Genomic DNA, 6,699 nt, shown 5'->3' with positions numbered 1-6,699 from the left:
CCTTGCCTTGCACTGAAGTTGAATTTGTCTCAATACACTGTCCTGCTGCTGTAAGTATTCAATAGAACTCCTAATGTGGATTCATCCACAAATGAAAATAGTCCCTAAATGCAAAATGTACACCTGTTTGTTACAGATGTGTATTTTCTTACAGTGCCTAAATGTTATGCTGTTAAGTGTCAGTCTCCTCAAGTAAAATTCATAAATGCAGTAAACAATCAAGCGTGTTATTATTCCATAGATCATCTGTCATTCAGTTATTCAAATATGAATGGACACGTCTGCTCTGCTTGCTCATTCTAGTTAAATACATTATTACAATAAATAATAACAATAAATAATTTAATAGAATCCAACAGAAATATTTACATCAGAATTACGGATAAGCCTTTGTAAAACAAACACTTCGATACAAACAAATAGAATGCATATCCTTCAAAAACACATTTTGTTAGTAGTTAAAATGGAGTTGAGTTACGAATTTGAAGTACATATTCTGAATTGTAATGTAGTACTCTGTGTGTGTATGTGCATCTGAGGCACATTCTCTGATAAATGTTGTTTTATGTGCACTCCTTGATGCAACAAAGTTAATATTCTTCAGTTGATAGGTTACCCTTACAGTATTTGTATGTATATATATTTTTCTACCCCAATATATTTAAATTAAAACTACACAGAATACACAGCATTAACAAATAAGGACTCTTTTTATTTGAAATTATTCACCTTTTACACACCGACAGTTACTATACACAAGCCTTTGTGGTCCCTCTGGCCTGAGACATGGTCAGTGACAATGGGCCTCATTCACCACTCACCAATATGAGCGTAGAAACTTTGCACACAAAAAAGTGTGGCAAATTATAGACGGATTCATGACACATGCGCATTGGTCATTTTTGTATTGAACACAATGCGAATGGTATTAATTCAAATTTGTTTTTGCACTAGAAATTTCTGAGGAAAGCTGATCCTTAGAGGCTAACTATAAAAAACAATGAAAACTAAAACAGTTACATTACATTACAAAAAGTAAAACAATTGCACGGTTTGTGCACAGATTTGTGAGTTTGCAATGTTTATGAATGAGGCCCAATGTGTCCTGGATATCAACTAGAATGGCTTATGGCAGATGAGAAGCACACACACACACACACACACACACACACACACACACACACACACACACACACACACACACACACACACACACACACACACACACACACACATTCAATTACACACATACTTATTCACATGGACAAGCACACATGCAGGAGCACGCACTTCTACACACATACACATATACTGTACAGATACAAAAACACACATCACGACACATACTCTAACAATCTAACACAGTCTAGCCATCTAATGTAGACATCAACAGAGAAGGAGCTTAAAGTGCATACAGGAACTGAGGAGGGCCTTACTCGCTCTTTTATCAGTTACAGCCTTTTAAATTACGAGCGACAGTAATCCTCCACTAAAGCATGATCTTAGTGCCACGCTGTATCTTTTCAAAAAGCATATCCCTTCCCTATTTGTAGCTCAAACTGTGCCTTGCATCATGAAATAAAGACACTGCATAGTTCACGGGGTTAGTCTTATACATTATTGCGGTACAATGTAGAACCAGGTAAGGGGTCCGGGTGTGATCCGTGGGCTGCAGGTTGGCACAGAAAGCATGTATATTGTAGCCCAGGTCTCTTCAGTGGGATCAGAGAAATTAATCCATCATGAGAGCGCCCATTGCTTCGCCGGGTTTAGCTTTAAATGTGGGATAATCCATGTGAGGAGAGGTGGGAAAAAATGTTTCCGGATGCATAGAAGGAGTGCAGATGCTGACACGACTCCTTGGCCTGGTCCGGGTGTAGCACATGTTGTTTTGGTCCTTAACAGGAGGCGGTGCAGATCTCCACCCCCCCCCAGGGTCAAACAGGTCAATAAGGGGCAAAGAGGAGTTGTGGGTGGGAGGTCCTCACAGGACCAGGGGCCGGGCGGAGCAGTGCAGCGGGGAGGGTCTGAGTCTGGAAGAGGTTAGGGGTCGAGGCGTGGTTAGTAATGTGATTAGTGCGGTGCGTGAAAGAGTTGCTGATGGCAGCCGCCACTGCCGCTAGGTGAGCCGGTATGATCTGTGTGTTCAGAGGACACAGGCGCTCCTTCCCCAGGGACAGCTTCACCTTGCAGAGGGAGACAAGATACAGTCAGTACAGTCTATGTGTACACAGGTTGTGCACAATTATGGCTACATGGTCTGTTTTGGTTATAATTGTGGTTTAAATATTGTACGCCTTCAAGTAAGGTCAACTATGTATGGCTGGTCAATTGATGTACAATAATAGAGACTAAGCTGAACACTAGTAGCTTTGAACTGTTGAACATTTGTAACTTGTACCACATGTCTTTTCTAACTGTCTTCAATAAAGTAAAATAAAAGTAATAATAATGTAAACAAAAAGGCCAGATCTATATTAACATCGCATATTCTGCTAAAATTAACTATTATAATATAAATACTTTCACCATTACAGATTAAAGCAAAAGTCAGCAAATGGTAAATGTCATCTAAACATTATATTTTTCGATATTTGGAGACACAATTTGGTCCTTACCAAATTACTGGTTCAATACCAAGCACACTAGCCTACTAAAAGAAGAGGCTTGAATGGAGTCTGTGTACTGCAGAGGTGCCCTTGATCAAGTCACCCTGCCCCCACACTGCTTCCCAGGTGCTTCCTAATACTAGGATGGCTTCAATGCAGGGACTACATACTGTATGTGTGTGGCCCTGTGAACATGTGGGTGAACATTAAAGGGGATTTGATTTCAATCTTGCATTTCCATTTCATTTCCATACAAAATCATTTGCCTATTAATCTAAACTGTATAAGCAGGAAATTAATAAACTGTTATCTTGATAAAAAAAAACAATTCCTATTTCCAGGATCCCCATGTTAATTAAATATTGTGGTTTTTGTACGGTTGGTTGGACAAAACATTTTTGTGTATCACTAATGGCGCATTTCCACTACAGCGCGGAGCGCGGTTTAAACCCGTTTTTGTTTGCGTTTCCACTAGGCGTAGTTCTGGCTAGCGGGTACTTTTTCACAGTTTTTCTGGCTCTCCAAAATCGAGGTTCTTTCCGGGCCAACAACCGGGCTGAGTATGCTAAACTAGTGAGAGAATCGCTGGCAACTACAACAAAATGAACATATTTAACCGTGATTTAATTGTAATACACGTTTCAAAATGATGCCGAAGCAACAACATACTGATACCGGTTAGTAAAAATTAATGCTTTGACAAGTCTGCAGACAGACGGCAGGCGAAAAATCTTTTAAAATGCGTGTTTTCTGAATGGAGATTGGCTAAGCTAACGTTGTATATGCTCCAAACGTCCACACTCACAACAACGGCCTATACAGACATAAATAAACCAGAGAATGTATTCGCCATGACACAGACAGTCTGTGGTTTGTACTTGTTTAACTTTTGTCTAGTTTCTGAACAGATATGAGGAGCTGTGAGCTCTAGGGCTAACAGCTAACGGCTGATGTTGGTTTTGTATTTCGCATGGAAGATGACGTCACAGCTCCGCCTACACTGCGTTACTATAGTTACTACCCCAGTTCCTAAACTGTAATGGAAACGCAGCATAAAGTGAACCTGGCCTAACAAGGCCTAACGAGGCCTAGCCATACTGTACTGAGGCGAGCGAGGCCCTGCAGTGGAAAAGCGCCATTAGTGCTCTGGGATAGTCTGGTTTTTATCATGTTGTTTATCTCTTTTGTCTTCGGGGTTTTCCAGACTTCTCTGTTACAATCCTGGTTCCACAGAGACACCATGGTGATGTCACAAACATTAGTTTTCTTAGAAGAAACGTAGTTATGGTATGTTATGGCTGAGGACATTGCTTTTGAAGTGCAGTGTGCAGGCACAGAGAGAGGGGGGGGGCAGGGGAGCAAACAGGTGCCAGAAATCAGATGCTAATTGCTCCAAGTGTTCAACATAATCTGAGGCACAAAAGCTTGGATTGTATTTTGCTATTTCAAAGTCAAAATCCATAGTAGTGTGCATTGAAAAAGAATGAGGAAGAAGGAATGCAAGAATCCACAGAAGGACAACTGGGAAAAAAGCATTCAACCTCCAGAACCAGCCTAATAGGGTGAAAAGGTCATCAAAGTTATCTGGCTTAATCTTCTGTATCTGTAATGGAAAATCTACGGTCTCACAGCACCGCGATGGCAGCCGTTGTCATGGGTTATCAATCACTGACTCAGGCATCGTAACCCTATGGGAGGCATTCTTTGCTCTCCACTCATCAAAGAAGCTTCTCTCCGTTAACTCAGTCAATGATGGGTTTCAGAAAAAGTCATTTCCCCCACACTGGTAACCCCCGCGCATTGTCTCGGCAAACAGTGTGTGTGATTAATGCCTTCTTCTGGGAGCTTCTGTAAGATGGAAAGTCAGGCGCTCCTTTATCTTTCCCACGTTTAATCCACACGACTCCTTCATGCATCCTACCAATCCTCGTCATGTGGCATTCAATCCTCCTGGAGTGTGAGACTGCCGGGGTTCAGTGGCACAGGACAGTGAGTACCAGAAAGTTTAACTCAGTAAAACATTAAGAAAGTCCTTTCAGTTCACTTCTCTTATTCTGTGGTTTGAAAACTCGCCTGAAATTAATTTGGTCTTGATGCAGAAGCTGAGCTACTCAAAAATAGTTAAAACTGACATTTACAATTACTTATAAATAGTATTCGACCCCAAGTCTGCATTCCACCTCCAGCGTGCTGGCTCAGAGGAGCCTTGATTCATGCCATTTTTGTCAATAAAATATCAAGTTTTCAAATTAAATCCCACCGTGTTCTGCCAGTGAACTTTAATAACAGGTAACAGGTGAACCGTTTATGAAAGTTGACATGTTATTGAATTAGCTGACGTCAAGCAAATTGAATGCTTATCAAAGAACAGAAACTTTAGAGGAGCTGTGCATGACTTTTAGCTGATAAAGAGAAACATTAAACTGCCAAAATTCTGCATGCAGTTCTTTCCAAAGTTTTCTCCTATTAAAACAAAGCAAAAATGAGGGGTACGTAATCGGTATGGGCGCAGACCTATGAGTGACTAGAACAAGAGAATGACACTGAACTCAAATGTCAAACAATAGCTGTTTGTCATGGGTTGATTTGACTGTCTCCAAAGAGGCTCTTAGAACTGAGTCATCGTTATTGTTGTGATAACATGATTAAAGCGTGCAGTGACTCACCGGCTGGTTCGTCTGTCCTTGCGGTTTGCTGTACGGGCTGTATTTCGGTTTGGCTGGTTTACCTGCTGCTCTGTCTTTATGACGCCGGCTGCTGATGTGCTGAAAAGGAGACAGACATTTTTGTTTTGAATGTTGCAGACAGGTGACAATAGACAGTTAGGGTTCAGGATGTCACTCTAGTGTGGTTAAAGCAGCAATAACAATGAATGAATGTATAAACAGAATAGAACAGTTCAACAAATTGGTTTCTGTGTCTAGCTCTCTCTATATTCATGCCAAAAGTCTGTATTTACCTGAGTGTAAAAGTACATCTGACTTCATTATAATGAAGGAAAGTTCCCTGTTGGTGTTGCAAGAGGTAACCAATGAGGCCAGGAAAGTGGAGGCAGGAAAGAAGTAAAGGTTCTTTCAGAAATCAAGCATTTGCACTGCTGCCTCTATTGTGATCAGTTGCGAGTAAAAGGAGAAGCAGGCCGGCTGCAGCTATTAGGAACATGCACTTCTTTTTGCCTCTTACATGGTAGCTGAACTATTTGGCCACAGCCACACCGAGGAAAACAATGCGAGAGTGGTTCGGGATCGTGTCTAAAAGGTAACCCTACATTTAAGGAACTTTGTGAAAATTCTTAGGAAACTCACTATCTGACATCTTATCCTTACCTTAAACATAAGATATCTAACTTGAACCGAACAAAGAGACAGATCAATCAGCAAACACAGTCTTTGCGTAGCATCCTCTTCCAAGTTTCAATAGTCTTCATTCAACAATGTTTACGATGTTAGTTAGCTAACTTCTTTGTTCATCATGTCAAATTGCAACATCTCCTTTCATTTAAGATACAAATCACAGTTTTTTGGCTTCCCAATGAGATTAGATTTGATACATGGCAGCAACGAGTAGTGTACAGGTTAATAAAATAATTGTATTCAACAACACTGGGGGACAAAGTGTTGTGTCTTGCTGCCACCTACTTAAAATACAGAACCTGTCCTGATGACAATAAAGATATGGCCCTGGGGTCATTACAATCTGAAAGTTTCCTCTTTTCATCTCATCATTTGGCAATCTAACAATGTTTATATTGATTGTGGGAAAGATCAGGGGGGTCAACAACACAATAAGGATCTATCTTCTGGGGATCACGAATACCCAAAGCAATCCATTTATCGGATTTCGTGATAGGTTGTCAGTGCTGTTGTTCAAAAGGAAGGTTAGTTCCATGGCAAAGCTGAAACACCACTTTAGATGTGGCATCTTTCTCTGGATTTTCCAAAGAGAAACTGTGAAAATCCTCGTTATCTTTTTATTACAGAGGTGCTGTGATGCTTTACAGTTGCCTGTTACCTCAGCCTCAGGGTGGATGCCATTTTGGGGCAGATAGCTTATCATACGTTGAGGTGGGAACTCAGAGAGGGGGGGGGGG

At 40.9% G+C, this 6,699-nt stretch overlaps 1 long non-coding RNA gene across 2 annotated transcripts; it reads right to left on the bottom strand.

The window, feature by feature from the left end:
- Positions 1-691: 691 nt before the first annotated feature.
- LOC104947896 (uncharacterized) lies at positions 692-5,371 on the bottom strand. 2 transcript variants are annotated; one of them, XR_798605.1, is made up of 2 exons: positions 5,276-5,371; positions 692-2,186 (listed from the first exon to the last, which is right to left on the bottom strand). It is a non-coding gene; the product is annotated as an uncharacterized lncRNA (long non-coding RNA). The 2 variants fall into 2 exon arrangements; XR_798607.1 differs by having other exon boundaries at positions 692-2,180.
- Positions 5,372-6,699: the final 1,328 nt, after the last annotated feature.

Source organism: Notothenia coriiceps, unplaced genomic scaffold (genome assembly GCF_000735185.1).
Source record: "Notothenia coriiceps isolate Sejong01 unplaced genomic scaffold, NC01 NC01_scaffold00000339, whole genome shotgun sequence".
In the NCBI taxonomy this organism is placed as follows: domain Eukaryota; kingdom Metazoa; phylum Chordata; class Actinopteri; order Perciformes; family Nototheniidae; genus Notothenia; species Notothenia coriiceps.
This window is presented reverse-complemented; position numbering and strand designations above follow the sequence as displayed.